The 20,939-nt window shown below is 43.9% G+C and overlaps 1 long non-coding RNA gene across 1 annotated transcript; it reads right to left on the bottom strand.

The window, feature by feature from the left end:
* Positions 1–12,718: 12,718 nt before the first annotated feature.
* Positions 12,719–20,028, bottom strand: LOC129166519 (uncharacterized). The gene is made up of 3 exons (XR_008565503.2): positions 19,928–20,028; positions 13,138–13,279; positions 12,719–12,914 (listed from the first exon to the last, which is right to left on the bottom strand). It is a non-coding gene; the product is annotated as an uncharacterized lncRNA (long non-coding RNA).
* Between the last annotated feature and the right edge of the window lie 911 nt (positions 20,029–20,939).

The following is a 20,939-nucleotide window of genomic DNA, read 5'->3' as shown; positions in this document are numbered from 1 at the left end:
CCTTCAGTTCTTGCAGCAGCTAATCAATAGAGTTACATTCTGCTGGCATTGCTTTCAGGAGAAAAGTAAGTGGCTCTGCGCACAGCTGCTGACATCTGCCCGACCATGTAATGGAGTGGATGGAGTTTCGGCTGTACATCATCCCGAGACACCAGAGCCTGTTGAGATGAGACGTGGCTACTGATGGGACTCACGCTGAGGTGTGTGTGTGTGTGTTTAGGTGTAACTTATCCTCATCTTCCTTCTCGTCCTCCTCGCTGTCAGGTGTCTTTTGTCAACAGAGCTAAGAACGAAGGGTCAGAGATTGGTGTCCCCTTCCATCTTTCCATACACTGATCACCCCTGGTTTCCCTCATCTGGGTGTTGTTCTTAATTCATGAGCCAATGAATAATTAGCGGTGAAAAGGCTTTGAGGTACTGGGAGCGGCAGGAGATGAGAAGGTCAGTCCCCTCATGAGTTTGTCAAATGCTGGTTTTCAGTCAGGACCCAAGGCTCCAACCCACAGTACGGGAAAGTATTATTTCAGCTTTTCACAACATCCCACGCATTGGGAATATAAACAAACGTAGACATTGTAAACGTTTGAGACCGCCTCCAGCTTAGACTCAGTCTGACTGAACCAGAAAGAGTAGGTCAACACTAGAGATCATCCGCTGAATGTCACCTCAGCCATCTGATCTGGTCAGGGAAACCTGAGACTGGATCAGGACAACCACAGTTACAGCAACACTGGAGAGATCTTAAAGATGTGGTTGACTGAAAAAACATTTTTCAATAATTATTTCTGATATAATCAGTTTCTTTGAGTTTTTCATGCAGGCTGAACATAAAAATGATCTCCTGCACCTTTCTGCTGCATTAGCTTCTGAAATAAAACAGATACTCTAGGATTAGAAAAGCCAGACAACACATAACATTCATGGACTCGTCGATCTTGACTCGTGACGAGCAAGGCTGTTGTTGATCTAGTGTCCAGGAATCAGCAGCAGAACCGTTAGCATTAGCAACACCACCACATTGAAAAACTCCTCTGGGTATGTTATTTGTGGAGATTAAACATCCACGTTGCAAGTCAATGATAGAGTCACGCTGCTGTTATCCAATCCGAGGCAAGATGTCCAAATTTAGGACATAAGAGTCCAAAACCTGCTGACTGAAGCTACTTTCTCCTCCGGCTGACTTGTACTTCCTGAAACAGGTACAGTTGAGACGTTATTGCCCTGAGTACGACTTACACGCTGTTCATTCCTACCACAGACCATAGTTTCCTAGTTGTCACGTCGTATAATTTGTAAAAGGAAAATAAATCTCTTACTTTTCATAAACTTGACTTTGTCTGAATTAATACGAAGTGTGCTTACGATCCCTGAATAACAAAGAATCCTAATTCTTCTGGTTAAATGTTCAAGGATCGACCAGGTTGGATTTCCATATTTATATTGAACTTCACATCTTATTGATCATAATTAAAACCCCAAAATACATCTGTAGGCATAACTCTACAAAGCTAAAAAAAGACTACTTTTACTAAATTGTGTAAAAAAAGAGCAAAGTATTGGATTTCGAGAGTTATGTCTTTGGAGGTGAAGCAAAGAGCTGAAACCATTGTGAACATTGGTGCAGCCTACACTGGTCTGAGGATAGCTGGAGGAGGCTATGAAATCACTCATGGTGACCTGACTTTGTTGTTCCTGGACTTTGTTGAACTGTCCACCAGTGCAGATTTTTTTTTTACTTCTTTGGTATCAGTAGGCTTGTGTTAGCATTAGCTACAGCAGGCTGCTGCAGGGTTGCTTATGACAGCGGTCCTTCCACTTTAACCCTCTGGAGGCAGGCGTTGCAGATTTGCAATGTTAAAACCTACCTACCTGGTTACTCCACTACGTATTCCATGAGCATTTTTAACTCAGAAGTACCTCTGAAGGACTTAGTAGTTCGTCCTTTTAATAAAATGTATTTTGAGCCTGAGAGGGTTGACCAGTAGATGTGAGAAGCAGGGAAAGGTTTTTTGTGCTGCTTTCAAAGTTAAAAGATGCTCAAGAATAGATTAGAGGAAAATATATTAAACAGATCTAAAATGCTTTTAACAACATTCAGTTGAACTATGTTATGCACAGTATTCTCACCACACATAAAACATAAAACAATAAGAAATACAGTTCAAGTTCAGAGGTGCTGTTGGTAGGAGCCAGTGGTTATCTGAGGTGCTGCTGTCTTCTAATCATCTAGAACCAGTCCAGCCAGTCTCTGTCGACCTCATCAAGCCATTTTCATCCACACAGCTGCTGCTCACTAGCCTAAAATTCTAGAGGAACTGTAGCAGTACTAAAAGATTTTGCTCAGCAGGTCAGTCTAGCCATGCCTCGACAGATTTACCACTGGCCCAAACAATTTTAGATCCTGCAAATCACAGTGCTCCATGTCCATGCTAACAACCATGTTGCATTCAAATCTATTAAGTCTCCTGTCTTTGTCATGTTCTGAGGTAGATGCAGAATCAGAGACAGAGACTTAGATAAAGGAAAAATAATAATATTAATTTTTATAAAGGAGAAACTAAGGGCGCACTGGAGGTCCAGCGGATGGGGAAGCAAACATGAAGCGGCGTCTAGGGGAAAACAGAGGTGAGTATTGGGAGTTGTAGTTCTGAGGGGAATGTTTGGAGATGGGACTTACGATGCGGAAGTTCAGGAGGGTAGTGGAGGGGGAGTGAGCCGGGGTGATATCCAGAGCAAAAAGTCAACGGTCCAGGAGGGTGAGTGGTGACGAGAGGAGATGAGGAAGTTGATCCGGAGAGGGAGCGTGAGCGTGGTGGAGAGCGGGACGGCTGGGTGGATAGTGATCCAGGAATCGAACCGGTGAGAAGTCCCTACAGAGACGGCGGAGGATGCTGAGATGAAGCCAACCTGAGGTACGTATCCAGACAGAATATCCACATTAAAACGAGTCTTCAAAAACATGCATAAAATCGAATCAAGAGACTAGAGAACACGAAGGGCAAGAGACTACCAGTCAGTAGTAATCATCCGGCGTCGAATCATGATCACCATCCTCCTTTTAAAGCCGACCCGCTGATCACGCTGATGACGATCAGCCTGTCGCTCCCTCTCCTGCAATCAGAACACTCAGAGATGGTGAATGGTGTGAAGAGTACTCACCCCGGCTCATGACAGTCTTCTCCATTCTGATGCTTGGTATAATTGCTCAGCTGTTCTGGTAAACGCCTCAAAGGCAAAATCACTGAACAAACCTCACTGAAATGACCCAGACTCAGGCAAAACCAGACCACAGGGCTGCACACTGTTTGTATGAACAAATGTAAGAATTTATAACAGGCAGCGCACATCATTTATGAAGATTAACTATTGTATTTACTTCTGTTTGAGTGTCTTTTATCTGCTGGCCTCAGCAGAGTGATTGTGTTAGATATTGATGCAATGCACTTCATGCCTTTATGGAGTGTAACATTAACGAGCTGTCGGCTGTGCTGCTGAGATTAGGTGTGTGTGTGTGTGTGTGTGTGCGTGCGTGTGTGTGTGTGTGTGTGTGTGTGTGTACGTGCGTGTGTGCGTGCGTGCGTGCGTGCGTGCGCGCGTGCGTGCGTGCGTGTGTGTGTGTGTGTGTGTGTGTGTGTGTGTGTGTGTGTGTGTGTGCGTGTGTGTGTGTGTGTGACATTCATCGGTGGTGGGTGTTCAGAGAACTTCTTCTATGTATGTTAAACTAAAGCTACAGGCTGTAGGCTCAACATGTACAATGATCAGGGTAGGGATGCCAGATCCAGATGGATTACTGCATCTCCGGCTGACAAAACACTTTTTCTTTTCTTTACAGAAACATTTCACTCCATAAGAGTTCTTCTTCAAATCAAATCAAATAAAATCTAAGTTAATTTATAAAGTACTTGTCATGCACAGGATGCAACACAAAGTGTTTAACAGATTAAAATAACCCATATAACCCACATTCCCTCCCTTTCCCACACTTAAAACAATTGTGACAGTTTCACCCCCAATCCACAAAACATTCCCAGGCGCGCGCGCGCACACACACACACACACACACACACACACACACACACACACACACACACACACACACACACACACACACACACACACACACACACACACACACACGCACACACACACACACACACACTCGTCCACATAACACATTCAAAGACCACAGTAAACACTAAGCTGAACTCAGATTGGACAGGTAATGAAAGACACGCCATCACAGGGGCCCTCTGCCTCGACAGCAGCAGATCGACGGCAGCAGCCAAGACACCAATCCAGGGTGCCCTGCAAGGGATGGTGGCAACCCTCACCACTACCTAGGCACTACCCTAGGAGCGCCCCAGCCGCCGCCACCGACCACCGGTCCCGAGGCAGAGGGCTCCACAGAGGAAACACTGGAAGGATTAAAATACATTACAAGAGCTAATATGGAAAATATCTAAAATGTATGATATAAAATAGCCAATAAAATGTGATTATACAAATAAAACAACATAAATGTGTAACACAATAGTCATTAAAAATAAATAAATAAGTAAAACAAGCAATGCAATAAATAGTTATCAGTTAAAAGCTAAACTTCAGGAAGTCATGGGACTTCTGTTGGTGTTTCACAGTTTCATTTCAGAAAAACAACTTGTATTTGAACACAGGAATACAACATTACACACCACTCCCCTGCCATAGAAGGGTATTTCTGAGGGCTATTTTCAGTGTTTTTGTGTAAATGTTTACAATTATTCTAATCTTACCCATAATGCAGAGCTTCCCAAACAGCCTCTGTTCAGAGAAATAGCTATTATGTTATTTCTGCATCATTCAGTGTAGCCAAGACCGCGGTGTCGCTGCCCCCATACACTAACGGCATTGTGAAGGTTAATGAAAGAATGATCACATGAACTGTAGCGTCTTACAAAAACACACCTTGCAGTGGGGCCGTTTTTAATTTGACTAGATAGATGCATAGCTCTGGATAATTTTCTATCTAGTCCTAAACAGGTAGTTTTTTACATTCATGGTTTGAATGTGTATGAAACATTTACACTTTCTTTGGGGTACTGGGCTCTGTTATAGGGTGGCACAGAAAATTAAATGAAAAACGAAAACTACAGCAACCTAACTTAAAATGTGACTTAAAAAAACAGAAGTAAAACATCAAATGAAATGTAGAATGGAACGTGTTTTGATAAAACTCGTGCTAACATCTTATTTCCCTCTTTCCTATTCACTCTCTCTCTTTCTTAACATTTTTCCTTTTAAATCCCAATTGCCCATTTTTGCTCATTTTAAATATATTTGAAACATTTTCTAAATGCTTTTGTATATTTTAACTTTTTTTTTGTGAAGCGATCTTGAGAGGCGCTATAGAAATGATATTTTCTTCTTCTTCTTCTTTCTTATTTAATCCCAAAACCTAAGTAAATGAGAGACAACAATTTGTTGGGTTCCTTGTATAGGAAACTTTTTTACTGATTAATGACCTGACCTGTATTTGAATGTTTATTGTTAGAAGTGCCTTGAGACGACTCTTGTTGTGATTTGGCGCTATATAAATAAACTTGAATTGAATTGAATTGAACAACAGAAGCCTGGCAAGCCAGACTAAATAAATACAATATTATTAGACTAAATAAATAGATTATTTAGTCTGGCAAAGCTCCGTTGCGGCTCTCGGTCGCAAGGCGGGTTCTACCGTTGTCTTTCAAACGATCTCCACATGCTACTGGACAATGAACAACGTGACATACTCACCACAACGGATGTCAGTTCGCTGTCGACAAAGGAAAAAATACATAATTTTTTCTAATAAATAACTTAAATACATCTATCTGCTCCTGATTCTAATAAAACCCAAGTCCAAATAGTCCAAAATTTATGTAAAAGCCGTTTCAAACGAGCTGTCACCATCTTGTTCCACTCTGTTGCGTCATTCCGCCCACCAGAAGAATAGAGGGCCCTGATTGGTCTGCAAAGCGGATAATGCGCTGTGATTGGTTCAGAAAGCAGAAAGAGCGCTATGATTGGCTCACCATTATGAACCAAACACAGCGCTCCATAAGATTTAAACCCCTATAGAGTGCTATGATTGGCCAGCCTGAATGCTGCTTGGGGCAGCGGACCTCCAGTGGACTAATTATTTTCTACTTCTTTTCATTTATTTAATGACTTGACTCAAACTTTATTTATTAAGCCCCTTACAGACACTTACATGCTACCAAAGTGCTTCACAGACACAGATAAAAACATAACACATAAAATCCACTAAAAATGAAAAAAATAAAAATTAAATAAATAAATACAATCAAATAAAAACATTAAAAATTTATCTAAAAAAGCATCTAAGTCAATCACTCACACAAGCTGTTTTTACAGGACCATAGCGTTTGCTAAACGGGATTTGCCGCGGCTCCCTGGGGAGGATTTTGGTTGACCTTTAGCTTTGATGTGACCTGCTTTTTGTCCCGCTTGACGACCCGCTCAGCCAGTGTTTCCACCACTCTGTCGAACAGCTGGCTGTCTCTCACCGTCCCCGTAAAAAGGCGACTAATCTGTTCGTCCGCTCGCACGGCCAAAGGCTCCATGGTCTCCGTGTCTGTCCAGTTTGCCATGTTGTAGGTGGTTGAAAGATACTAGTGAGAGGCCATGTTTGTCTGTGTTTATATCCCTTCCGGCCAGCACTCGGCACAGTAGACGTCACTAAAGCCGGGCGTACACTGTGCGACTTTTCACTTTTTTGAGCCGATTTTCCAGTCGTGCGAGAATCCACGACATTGGGGCGAGTTTTGCGCCGAGCGGTCGTGTAGTGTACAGGGGGTTACGAGAGGCGATTAACACCACGTGACCAGCTGCCGATCAGCAGTCGTGAGGTCGCACGGACTTCTGGCGTGTTTAATATTTCGCTCGTCCCTCGTGAGGGTATCGCACTGTTGAAGCGGCGCTGTGAGCAGCTGCGACCCAAAATGTATCAGAACCGCTCAAGGCGCATGCGCAATCCTGCATCAACGCCGCTCCCCGCTATTTTCCTAATAACACACGTTGTTCGTTTTTGTTTCTACATGTTTTTTTTACTCACAGAGATTGTCAAGAATGCGTGTTTGTCGTGTTCATGTCAAATGAAACTGATCACAAAACACAGATTTACTTTCTTTATTTCGTTTTCCTCATCCAACCCCCATAAATCCCTGTGTGTCCTGCAGCACTCCCGAAGGACAACAGGCAAAACAAGACAAAAAAGTCTGACGTGTTGTGTAAAAACGGCTATTTTTAGCATATTTTTAGGGCCGACGTGTTGCTACCAGACGTACAGTGTGAGCGCCTGGCTCGTGAGATCTGCTCTGCGAGGAAGTCGTACAGTTTGAGCTGAAGCTTGAGTGCTACGAGTGAAAAAGTCGCACAGTGTACGCCCGGCTTAACGCGACCACCCTCTTTTGCAGGGGGACCTCCCACAGTCACTCCAAAGGGATTAGTGGGGCTGACACGCGTTTAGCCGTCAGAGGCGAGGGGCTCATGCGGCAATATCACTACGAGGCTAAGTGCATCAGAATTGAGTTTTATCACCTTTCCCCTTTGCTCCTTACCGCATTTACGAGACCCACAAATTCGGATTTATCACTCTGTAATGACGCGATGGTCTGTCTTATAAAAGAGGCTACAGATTTAAAAGCCAGTTCATAAAAATGGGTCTTCAGCTTTGATCTAGAAACTTCTACAGAAGAGGAATGCCGAATGTGTAATGGAAGTTCATTCAATAGTTTTGGAGTTGCAACTGAAAAGGTTCTGTCACCCCGCATCTTCAGCCGTGACCGGGGCACCACGAGCAAGGACAGGTCCATAACGGAGTGCCTGAGAGGGAACGTTCGAATTCAGTGTGTCTGCCATATAAGCCGGAGCCAAACCGTTTAAAGCTTTAAAAACAGTAAAAGAACTTTAAACCGAATCCTACACCACAGACAGCCGACATAACGTGTTTGGGGCTCAAAATTCATGTTGTTGACCGAGGTGGAAAAAAAAGTCTTGGAGGCTACATCACTTCCGGGTCACTGAACTGTCACTCAAGAGAAACCACTGTCCTATGGGAGAGGACTTCTCAGAAGTCCCACCCACTCGAGAGGGTTGTGTCAGAATTGCAACCAAAAGTCAGGGATTGCAAAGGAGAAAGCCAGAAAGTGTAAGTGCAAATCTGGTAGTGAGAGCAAAGCTGTGAGCAGCGAGAATAAAACAAAGGAAATTGATAACAAAAGCACATAGAGTCAAACAGAAAAAGGAAAGATACTTTATTACTCAGTTTAAGAAGTTGATTCAGAAAGTAACTTTTACTTTTAAAATGATTTATTTTTTCTCTCAGTGTCTTAATATTTGTTTGATCTCCAAAGTGTTTTTCTTGATCCTATTGGCACAAATCTAATCACATAGAAATAATTGTGTGCTGGAACCACCGGCTGATGACCACAGGCCCACTAATTGTACCTGGAGAAGTTTACTCAGACCAGCCTTTGAATTCTGTCTGAATCTTTCAAGGCATCTTTTTTAACAACATCATTGTGTTTTAAGTCACTAAAGACTATTTTAGCTTCGGAATGTGAAGTAATGCAAATGTGAACATTTCTACCCATCTTCTCTGACACCCTAAAGGCAAACAGGGCTTCAGACAGCTCACTGCTGCAGCTGTTTAATGCAGGAGGCATTTTGGGATGAATAAAACATCACAGCACCTTGTTTATTTCCATCCTTCAACCGTAACTCGTTCTTTACATAATTGAATTCTAGCCGGTTGGAGGCAGTGCATCTGATTGAGCCTCTACCTGTTAGCCAGGGAATGATTTGTTTCCATGCTGACTCCAAGATCTGGCAGAGAAAATCAGGATCACACGAGGGTTTGGGTTCCAGCTGGTGTAAGAAACGGGGCTGTTTACATCACCTTCCCCTCTCAGCTGTATGTTTCCTGCTTCCTTGTGTTTGTTTCGGTTCACAGCCTGCTGTTTCTCAGTGTGAGAAGCTGCCAGCCATTCAACCTGGATGATTAACCCTCTTCTCTCCTTCAGGCTAGAGCACCCTCTTTCCTTCCTCTCATTTTCTATCACACAGTCTCATTTTGTTGATGTGTAATTTGTTGCCTAATCTGTCATGTTGCTCATTACCACTGCAGGATTTGATGGTGGGAGACGTTTGAGCCATTGTCTCCTCAGTTCTTTATGCATGGCCATGCCCTCTCCATATGGCCACCATTGTTGCTTGCAGTTAATGGTCTCATTCAACTTCCTGTTTCTCACACAGGGCAGCGGCTCCTTAGCATTCGGCACCAATACGCAGCCAGTCGGGGTCAGTGTGCAGGTAGTGGACACGTGTGAATTAAACAAGGAGCAAACATTTGAGACGTGAAAATCTAAGAAGAAGAAAGAATCATTTCTATAGCGCCTCTCAAGATAAAAATCTTGAGGCGTGAACAGGAAAGAGGGAAATCAGTGGATCCTGAGGAAGGTGGAATAGAGCTCCGGACCCCATGTGACTCTCAGTTAGTGGACGCCATTTTGGCATGCAAAAAAGGTAAACAAACACGGATGTAACCATGAACATGAACGGGATCCGCTTGGATTTTACTTCGTCGGAGTTTACTTCACACTTTAAAACAGAAGAAATCGTTTTATATACTCAGAAATTAAATAGACTAAACATCTCCAACCCTTACCGTGCCCCTGGGATACTTTTTAAAAACGCCAGAAGCTGTCGGAGCGGACTTCTTACCGGCACAACACCGGACCTGACCGGGGAACCCCTTGGGATTCACCTGGAGGAGCTGGCTCCGGCGGCTGGGGAGAGGAAAGTCACGCTACTGCCCCCGCAACCCGACTCCGGATACGCGGATGAAAATGGATGGATGGACGGACAAATAACAGATTTACATGTAAGTAGTCTCGGTGAGACAGATAATAGCAATCCAAAGTGCTTTTTATGTGTGATCTGACAATTGATCAACCATTGCTTAAAAATTAAATACAGCTTAGCCGGTTAATTGCTGTGATCATAAAACACGTAAACGGCAGCACGCAGAACTCACGAGGCAACGTTTTACGTGACGTTTACTTGTTGCTATGAGTAATAAGACAGAAAAAGCCACACCAAAATAAGTTTAGGAAGCCCACTAAGAATCACAATAAAAGCATTTAAAATAAATACCATACATAGTTGAGGAAACGTTGGTTTAAGTACCTGATATGAAGTGGTCGCTGCATAAGCGAAAACCTTTACTCTCGGGATCCCACCGTTTCATTTCAGCCCCGTCACTAGTGCGTTTTATTACAAGGATCCAACGTTTGCGGCGTTCCGGATCTTGAGGAATCCTGTAGATGGCTCATTCTTTATGTCGTCCGTGTCTGTTCTGCATCCTGGGGCACAACAGGAATCTACCATATTTCCTGTCTGATTGAGTTTTCTGACAATAACAAACAGTCCAGCTGCCGGCTTCTGCCTGCCAATATGGCGCCATTTCGATTTGAACTGTTGCATGCCGGGAGAAGTGACGTCAACTCCCGGAGCTCTATAGGTGGGGAGAGCAGAATAAAGAGAGAGAGGCGAAGAAGGTCATACAAAAGCCAGCTTGAACAAGTGAGTCTTCAGCTGCTTTTTAAAGGAGACCACTGAGTCCACTGATCTCAGGCTCAGGGGGAGAGAGTTCCAGAGTCTGGGGGCCACAGCAGCAAATTATCTGTTACCTTTGACCTTTAGCCTGGTGCTGCACAACCAGTAGGCTTTGATCACTGGATCTCAGGGACCTGCTGGGGGTGTAGGGACTAAGAAGATCACCAATGTAAGATGGTGCTTGTCCATGTAAGGCCCTATAGACCAGAACCAGGATCTTGAAATGAACCCTGAAGTTGACTGGCAGCCAGTGAAGCTGGAAGAGAAGCGGGGTGATGTGGGTAAATAAATATTTAGAAAGGAAAACATCCACGACCGCTTTAGGACACAATCCATGCACGTTTTTATTGTTGTGATCACCCGAGGAACACATCAGGAAGTTATCATAAGGTTTGAAATTCTTGTTATTTATTTGACTTTTTTACTTTACAGATTCTTGTTCCGGAACTGCGCTGCTCTGGGCGGCTGCATGTTGGAGTAGCTCTGTTGACTATATGTAAATAATCAATTTCCCTCTGGGGTTAATAAAGTATTTTTGAATTTGAATTGAATTGAATATCAGTTATCAAACACAACACAATTTGATTTGTAATCATTAACGACTTATTTTCATTATCATTAAACCACTTGTACTTTTCACAAACCAAACAACCAACATGTTGCATCCTCTACAAAAACACATTGTCGAGTCACTTTATGTCAGTGTTTGGTTTTTTAGGAATTATGTGCATTAAACACGCCTTTTCAAAGTGCCTTGTTTGTGATGTCACAACAGGGAACCACCCTCACCTGCTCTGGGTGTGGGTGTGGCTCTACTCCAAACCCCTCCCAGATTTTCGAGTTCTTCACCCAACATTTCTAAGACTGGGAACTGAAATGACAACATAAGTGGAAAAATACAACTCCCGGAGCATTCTGCAGCGAATTTTAAGTCTTTTAGTGTAAGCACCTAAATATCTTAATGGGTTGTTTGTTCATCATTCAAAAGGTTTTGAAAAATGGAGTATCAGAAGGGTGCTGCTAATAAAACCCAAAAACAAGATGTTTGGTTGATAATCTGTCTTCACTGTCTGATTAGGCTTTGTTAGATTAAACCAGCAAAATCAAAGTAACAGATGCATAAATAAAAGGTTCATAGCTCCAACGTTAGACTTTAAAGCTTTGAAGTGAAAACTTTGAGTTTCGGTAGAAAGTGAAGAAGTTCAGAGTCTGTGGTCGTTAGAGGCAATCATGTTCAGGTGTTTTTTGGACGTCTCATGGTGGAGAGGAGAAATGTCCAGCCTGTGGACGAGTGGACCCGTACGACTAGTCAGCTGGGCTCGTAGATACCGATCAACTCCTGTCTCTTCCAGTTAGTCCCACTCAGCCTCTCACGGCTCCTGATTCAATCCTTTTGCTGAGCTCAGCCGGAGGTAAACTGCTCATGCGCACAGCTAACTGTCATGCCAAGTTTCTGCTGCACACGGGAAGACGGACTGATTTATCCTCTACAGACTGCCTGATGAAGCCGTGTTCTGGGCTGGTGGTACAAGGGAAACGTAATGTTGCTGGTTTATAACTGAGAGAACTTCTTGGATGAGAAGAAAATCTAAAGTCCTGTTGCCTGTTTCTGAACCCAGCAGGGCTACCATGTAGCATGTCACAGATGCAAAAACCGAACAGCAGAGTAAACTTGTGTTTATTTTTGGTTGTGACTTCTTTCATTGGAAAACCTGTTTTCTACCGTTTAAGTGGGGCTTTTAAATGTCACAACCTGTCCTGTCTCCCCACTCTGTTCAGTCCTGTGTCTCTCCTGATTGCTCCCACCTGCCTCTCATCTCCCAATCCCTGTAGATCCCAGCTACTCGTGTATTTAAACCCTCCCAGTTCTGTGTTCCTTGTCTGTCCATTGTTTGCATGTCATGTGTGTTTGTGCCTTCTTCTTCTTCTTCTTCTTCTTCTTCTTCTTCTTCTTCTTCTTCTTCTTCTTCTTCTTCTTCTCACCTGTGACATTAAATGGAAGTAGGAGGAAGATTAATTTGTAGGGTGAGCAGAAGGGTTAAGTATGTGCATCCATACAGAACTCACCAAAACATCTCAACCAAGCAGCTGGATGACTCAATTCCAGAGAAACCACACATTGGTAATCAGATGTTGTATTCATTTGACAAAGAGGAGCTTCAGTAGCATGAAAGTCATACGCAGCCACATCAACCCTGCTGCAGGTCACACTTCAACCAGCTATGGGATGCGTCGGTCACTCTGGCATGAACAGTGAGCTGAACGGGGTCCAAGTCAGAGTGTAGAGATGGAAGGTCACCATTCAAGGAGAAATAAACAGGCATTCCAATGGCAGGAGTTATTCTAAGAAGTATTCAGCTAAACACACATGTCTTACTAGTTTAGCCAACTTTCCACATGCTCTTCTTTTACACTGATTTTAGAAAATTTGTCACAAGAATCCATTTAAACTGAAGAACTTTTGTTTGTGTTTGTGCTCACCCAGCCCGTGGATGCTGCATGACTCCGCGTGAAAGAGAAGTAAGGGCCAGGGTAACAGGAAGTAAGTTGATCCCTTGTTTTGGATGAAGGAGGATGTGATGGAGGTAGAGGTTACCAGTACAAATGAGAGCAGCCTCACTACCTGCAGCACATACCAGGATCATACGTGTGTGAGTTTCAGTTTCAGGTGAACAGGAGGGAAACCAGAGATGTACAATTCAACAGACTCTGGGCTTACAGGCTCAGGTTGATCGGGTCAGTGTTTCCACTCACACCTCACCATCCTTTAAAGGACTTTATTGCAATTAAACACCCTGTCTGAACAAGTGAATATGGAATTCGATGAAGTAGAGTTGCTTTTCCAGTGAAGGCTGTTCATCTTACTCCCTTAGAGCCAGTCAGTGCGGTTAAATGCGCACTGAGTGACATCCAAGTCGATCCAGGTCGACCTTATGGTTATAAGCTGGGAGACTCTGTCCTAGTTTACATGCAAATGAAGTAGGTAGCGACGTGTGAGGTGGAATTTTCCCGGTTAGCTTATAGCAACGCAAATAGTAAATAAACTCTGTTGGGATTGAAGCAGATGAAGTTGAGGCAGGAAATGCACAGTGGTTGAAGGAATGGACAACAACGCTGCAGCACAGCTTATCTGGTACGTACAACCCCCAACTGACACACCCATATAAATACTTATACAATTACGGGGGAACAAATATGTGTTCTCTCATTTTTTCTCAAGCCGTCAGTGAGCCGCGTCAATTCTGACAGGAAGTCAAACAGGAAGAGGACAGGAAGTGGCAGGCTGGCAAATTTAACAAAATAAAGAAATTTTCCTAAATAAAACACAGTGATTGATAAATGTGATCATTTCTGTGAATCTAAACAGACTTAAGAGATGAAAATGAACAAAGCCACAAACACACACTCCTGCGTAGAAACTGCGTTTCCATGAATTTAAATGTAATTTTTCCAGCAAAAGATGGATTTAATAAATGTAAATACAAACAAATATATTTCATTCTAAAGTAAATAAACAATAGCATTGTACACTTCCACAGACACTAGTTATTTACTTAACCAATCAGTAAGGAACGGTCTACAAAACAGCAGTAAGATCAGCGCAGTTTCTGACATCACCAAGCAGGGCAAACTGGTTACACGCACACACAGCAAGGGCTCGGGGGTGGGGTGGGGGTGGCGGAAAACAGTAGGTGTGAGCAGAAGCGTTCGTCAAAAATTCTCGCCTGATGTGAACATAGGAGCAGCGGGCAGTGCACAAATGTCGAACGATCCACTTCGCAGCGCTTCGCAGCGGGTGTTATCCCGGCTTAAACATAAAATTAGTCCCCTATTTCCATCATTAGCCACTAATAGAAAATAGACAAGGAAACGTAGGGGCATTTGCATTTCATAATGTCTAATTAGCATTTATGGAATCAACCAACTTGGCTCACAACAGGGAAAGCTGTTTTTGGTTTAGGAGGGAGCATCTCAGCTAGTAGAAGCTAACTGTTAGCATTAGCAACTCCACCACACAGCAGAACTCCTCCAGGCTTATGTTATTTGTGGGGATAAAACATCAACGCCGCAGAGCAGACTGAGTCAACGGTAGAGTTGTGTAGCTGTTAGCCAATCAGAGGCTAGATGTCCAACTATCAGAAAATAAGACTCCAAATCCTATCGTGTGCAGCTCAACTCTGAACGAGCTCCCTTCTAGTTCCTGAAACATGAGTTGTAGAGCTTTTCCCCACACGTCACAAGACATTCATTTGTATTAGAGACCACTGCAGATGTGTTGACAAAACAAGTGAACTTGGTCTTGAAGAGATTCATAAAATGGCTCCTTTAAGTTGGTGTCTGTGTCACAAATAACCCCGGCATCAAATCTCAGTTACATTCACTACAATGTCTAATAACTAACTACAACTTTGTCACATTTCACCAAGTGGATCAGAGTCAGTCATCAGACACACCAGGCTACAGGCCTGATGGTATTCTTTCTGTGGTATTTCCCAACGTGAGGGAGACTGTTGCATTACACAGTGCTGCAGGCCCATTGTGTGTTTACATTTTTGGTTCATGACATTGCACATACTTGCGCTGTTATGTGCCTTGGCTGAGCACCGATAAGAATTTATGGCTCTTTAATCTGATCAGACTTATCTGTCACAGGGACCATCACGTCAACCAAAAAATACCAAATAAGGAGAGCCCGGTGCAAGAAGGACCCAGGCTGAAAACAAACGAGTGCCTCCTACTGAGCACTTTCAAATGGAGACTTTGCTGAACGCTAATGCTCATTCAGTTTAGAGCAAGGCTGCAGTAATTTTACATTAGAAAATATTAATTCACAAAAAATATGCTCCATTAAGTTTTAAATAATGGTACAAATGTACTTTTCATTTTAGGTTTAATAGATCTAGTTTACCTTAATGACAACTCTGAGGGGGGTGAATTTTTTTGTACCTCTTCTGTTCAAGTGGAATTTAATGCTTGAAAATCTGAATAATTCATGCGCATCCACGTGACGTCAGAGCTAGCTCCGAAGAAAGGCCTCAGCTTCACGTTAATAGATGTTCGCCCATTTCGCCTCTCTGAACTTTAGTTTTTTTTTCTGTGCGTTTGTGTTCGGATGTTAATCAAGGAATTAGTTGGACAAAAGGGCACGATCTGATTTTTGAAAGCAATAACAGACCATCCAAGCAGTTTCTGCTGTTTTTTTTTATCAGTAAGTAAATTTATATTTCTCTATTTTATTTTGCTGGTTGAATGGGGGGAAATGCTGTGTCATTTAACTGCTTGGTTAAACATGTTAGTGGGGCTGCATAAGAAACTTGAGCGGGTGCAAGGCTTCTATGAGGCTGTAGACGTGCTGGATCTCTGAGGGAGACCACAGAAACACCGCAGCTCTTTTTGTTGACGCTGCTTCACTTTTGAGACATGCAACCACATTTTTCTTGCTGAAAACACCAAGAAAAACTCCTGTTAGCTTTGGGTTAGCATATAGCTAGTGTCCCGCTTATCTCTAGCTCCCGGAGAAGGGACCATCAACAACAGCGGACTCGCGGATCTTTCACCGCAGTGGACCAGCGAAGCCTGATATCCTCGGTCAGCTTACCTAGTAATGATTTTGTTACTAAGCAGGCCAGAGGTGCCTTTACTTTGGAGTCGTTCTAATGCATTTTTCTTGCTGATGGGAAAAACTCAGTTAGCTTTGGGTTAGCATGTAGCTAGTGTCCCTCTTATCTCCGACCGTGGAGCAAGAGCTGATGTAAAAGCCCACGGAGCCCGGTTATGATCGCAGTGGTCTGAGGCTCCACTTGTAATTTAAAAGTCCCAGTCCATATTAGATCTCCACAGTCTACCAGCATGACCACGGCCTCGCACGGGAGCCAGTGTGCCGTGCGGGTGGGACACCTCGGTCCAAGCCTTTCATAGCTTCTTGTCCACCCCAAGTAGTGCAAGAGGAGGGGGCACAACTGAGGAGCAGCCAGCTTGGGACAACACTCATGGAGCCATTGGTGGAGGCACAAACAGGGCCAAAGGGGCGACTGTGCCACACTAGGTTGGTGCTGGGACATCTGATGGCTGGCGAGCTAACGGCACTGATCTGCTGGAGCTGTGGAGCCAAAAGGAGCTTACTGTGGCCGAAACCCCAACAGCTGAGAGTGCCTTGACAGGCAGGCATCCGAGTGGACGACTAACACTCCTCCACTCACAGGACTGTCTCCATGGCAGCCTCAAGGACTGCATTTAATGCCTCTCTTTTAATCTGAACTTTTAATTGTGTCTCACCCCTTCATTCCCAGTTGGAGACTGCCGGTGGTTGGTGCTCTTCCCCTCCCCCGGTGTGGCCTCCCTCTTCCCTTGTGTGGTTTGCCATGGTGGTGCGATTTTGTGTTTTTGTCTTCAGTGTGCAGTGTTTCACGGGCATCCTGGTGGTAGTGCGACACCCACTACTGCTCCCCTTTAGTTTATCCACCACCTGCTAAGATCCATCTACGGTAAATTTAATTGAATTCTCTTGACTTAAGACCATCATTTTTTGACTCTGTTTTATTTTGTAAATAAAACTTGAAGGTCGTAACCACACCATCTATGTGTCACTAAAGCTGGAGACTCATAATGGAGTGGTGCGCTGTTGCTTTTTCCATCTTCGCCACCTGGCCAAAATCAAGCCACTGGTGTCACGGACCCACTTGAAGACTGTCGTCTGTGCATTTCTTACTTCTCGTTTAGTCTACGGCAACTCCCTCTACTCAGGAGTTAGCAAGGCTGTGCTTGCTCGGCTCCAGCTGGCACAAAGTGCTACAGCTAGATTCCTGACCGGCACCGGAAGGCGGGAACATGTTACACCTGTCTTGGCTCATCTGCATTGACTTCCGGTCTCCTTCAGAGTTCGGTTCAAGCTACTTGTTTTTGTTTTCAAGTCTCTGCATGGTTGTGCTCCTAGCTATCTCTGAGTTACTCGATACATCCCATCACGTGCTCTAAGGTCAACGCAGCAAGACTTACTAGTTGTTCCACGTGCAAAATGTTCCACAAGAGAAGGCGGGGCTTTCTCAGGTTTATCCCCAAAGCTGTGGAATGAGGTCAGACAAACACCCTCACGGACTGGTTTTAAGAGTCGGATGAAGACTCACTTTTATACTGTGGCGTTCCCTCAGCATGTGAGTTAGCCATACTTTTAGATATTAGTTTAATTTTATCCTGTTTTAGTGTTTCTTATCAATATTTTTTGCTTTAATCTATTTTTTTTAATTTGTCTATTGTATATTTTGTGGGCCCTTGCTCGGGTTAAAGATGTTTTTACGTTCTGATGGAAAGCACGTTACAAATAAAGTTTATGATGATCTTTGAACTTCTTGAGTGAACGGGCCTACGGGGTTAAGGGCTCAGCGATAGGGTGCCGTGCCCTAGTTGACGTTGTTGGGTTTTACTAATTGGCCATTCCCATCTGTACCGGGTCGGCCCGGGCTGGGTAGCCCAAGTCGGCCCCAGCCTGGCCCGGTTGATTCCACACATCCTTGCCTTAAGCCCATGTGGGCTGATTCTACCCACCAATCAGAGGCTTGCTCTAATGGAAGGTGTGAATGGGCTGATTCTACCCACCAATCAGAGGCTTGCTCTAATGGAAGGTGTGAATTTGCTGTCAGCAGTGGGTGTGTTGGCCCTGGTCGGCCTGAAGCAGACCCCCTCGAGAAGAGGGCTGAGAATGAGTCTTGGTTGGCCCGGAAAAGTACCAGGCCACCCAGATATGTAAACAACCTACGCTACCCGGCCCGGGCCGACCCGGTACAGATGGGAATGGCCCATTTGCCTCCTCTATACTGCCACACTCACAACGTCATGTTTTTCAGCTTGGCCATTGGCTGATTCTAAATAAGTGTGGAGTGGAGTTTTAACCTGATGATGGAGATGAATTTAAGCTTTTGGGCTGAAATATTAAATTAAAAGTGAGTTGCACTGAACTGTCACACTAATGATTACACATGTCTACAGCACTATTAGACACTCATCTATATTATCAGCAGAAAAAAAGTTAATTTAGGTCTTACTTGCTCTTTAATAAACCCCTAACAGTTACCATGGTGATCCTAATGAGCCACTGGCAGCAGTAGAAACATTCCAGTTCTATTCAGGTAAAATTCAACAAAGGTAAATTAGATCTTTGTCATTACACTTATTGAAGTTTCTTCAAAGATCCATTGTGTCTGGTTCTAGCTGGTTCTAGGTGTGGGCAGGAAAGATCTTCTGTGTTGAAGCAGATCTGAAGATTTCTCTGACTGAAGACACTCTGTTCTGTTACTGTCTTGAGAAGAGGATGCTCAGAGCTGTGAAACATCTTCAGCTGTCCAGCCAGCTCCAGAGGCCCCAGAACAGAACCGACCTTCTCCATGCTGCTACCCCAGCAGATAACTGCAGATCAGATTACGTGCTCCACAACAGGTTTACAGAAGGCAGGTCACAAAGGACTAGGGTTTCATTTTTATGCTTATTCAGTTCATAGATATTTGTCTTGGCTTAGGCTAATCCACAGTTGGCGTTGGAACATCAGCCACGGCATGAATTGAAAAAAGCATGCATGCATGCCTAACGCTATGCATGTGTGTGCATGCTTTCAATCACACCTGCAGACTCACATCCATCTCATTACTGCTCAGCTGTGCCCTGCAGCAGACTGGGTATTTAGACATTTGTCCAGGGGAGTTTGCAGGGAGTTAGACGGAGAGTAAATTAGTTTGCACCCTGAGGGCTGAGTCGATGCCAGCCTCGGGGGCTCTCTGTGTGTCTCTTACTGCAGAGCTGAGCAGAGTTTGTGCAGGAGGTGGAAGACATCACACACGCCCCCGTGTGCCTCTGCCAGTGTCCAAAAATAAATGGGCTCTTACATCGATCCCTTGTTGGTGAATTCATCTGGGGGTAAAAGCCACCAGTGCATCAGTGGTAAACGTCACGTGTGCCTGCTCGTGTTGCTCCACCCTCTTCCTCCTTAGCCTCAGGTCCACCATAGCTGTTGTTTCTGTTGTCATGTTCCTACTCTACCTCTTCGTATTGACTGTGGAAGCTGAAGAGGCTGCATTTAATTTTAGCAGCCCTGCTGCCTGCCTGGTGATTAATTAGATGCTCAGGTTGTAAATAGAGGTTCTCCTGGTTGTTTTTTTGCCAGTTAGGAGTGCATGCAGCTGATTGGAATACCCACTGAATACTAAACACAGCAGGTGCTGGAAAGCCCACACACACAGTTGTTCCCTGCTCTCTCTGACTGTAAAAGACGAGGAAAACAAACCTGAATAAGAAACTCAAGACTCCAGCAAGATCCTTAGATGGGTTTTTACCTCGTACAGCCAGGAGTCCATGGAAGTGCTGTACCACCTCACAACTAAACCAGAGTGAAGATAAGGACATGCCACAGTAATACAACACTCGGCAGCTGCAGTCTCAGCATCCATCAGCAAGCTGCCGTGTTCTCAGACTCAACAGGCGTCCCACAGTGACTGACACCAGCCTCATGCATCGGCATGATGGGGGGGGCGTATCTTTACAGTATGTTCTAATGGGAAACAGGCTTCAACACAAACAGTTGTTTTCCGCTTGGTCCTAGAGCTCAACCAGTGTCAATTTAATATAGCGTAATATTGTTTTGGGATGGTAAAAAATGCAGGGGTCAAAACTTGACTTTGGAAAAAGTGGGGGGGACATGTCCCCCCCCCCAAAAAAAAAAATTTACGCCCATGTATTCCACCCACATTGCAATTTAGAAAAATGCCCCACTGATAGGCGTTGAGGGTGGAGCTGCGGCAGTGACGAAGACGGATGTTTACCGAGGCGACGCTAGCTCTTTTGACTCTGATCAGTCATCGGAGGATGTTTAGGCAGACTGGTTGTGTGGTTCTGATCAAATCTGTTGTTCTTAGTAAAGATTAACGTTGCAGACAAACACAATAGCTGAACTGAATTCTAACTAGGAGAAACTCGCTTAAAACATTTATAATTCCAATAATTTTAAATTGATACAATGAACAAAACTTCCAGCTATCAGTAATTTTATTTTAATATCCGAACAAACATTTAAACTAGTACTATTTTTATCTCAGATAGGCAGAACTTGAGTCTGAAGAACAATTAGGCTGTTGTTTTAGTTGTTTTTCACTTATTTCCTTCCCTAATGCTGTTGTAGCTAAAGCCTTTATGAACATGAGCGAGCACATTTAAATGGCATGATGATCAGCTTCAACAGCTGACTACTTAAAATTAGAGTTTCTTCTGGTAAGAAATCTTTTCCAGCTATCCGCCATGTC

Source organism: Nothobranchius furzeri, chromosome 16, assembly GCF_043380555.1.
Source record: "Nothobranchius furzeri strain GRZ-AD chromosome 16, NfurGRZ-RIMD1, whole genome shotgun sequence".
NCBI lineage: Eukaryota > Metazoa > Chordata > Actinopteri > Cyprinodontiformes > Nothobranchiidae > Nothobranchius > Nothobranchius furzeri.
This window is presented reverse-complemented; position numbering and strand designations above follow the sequence as displayed.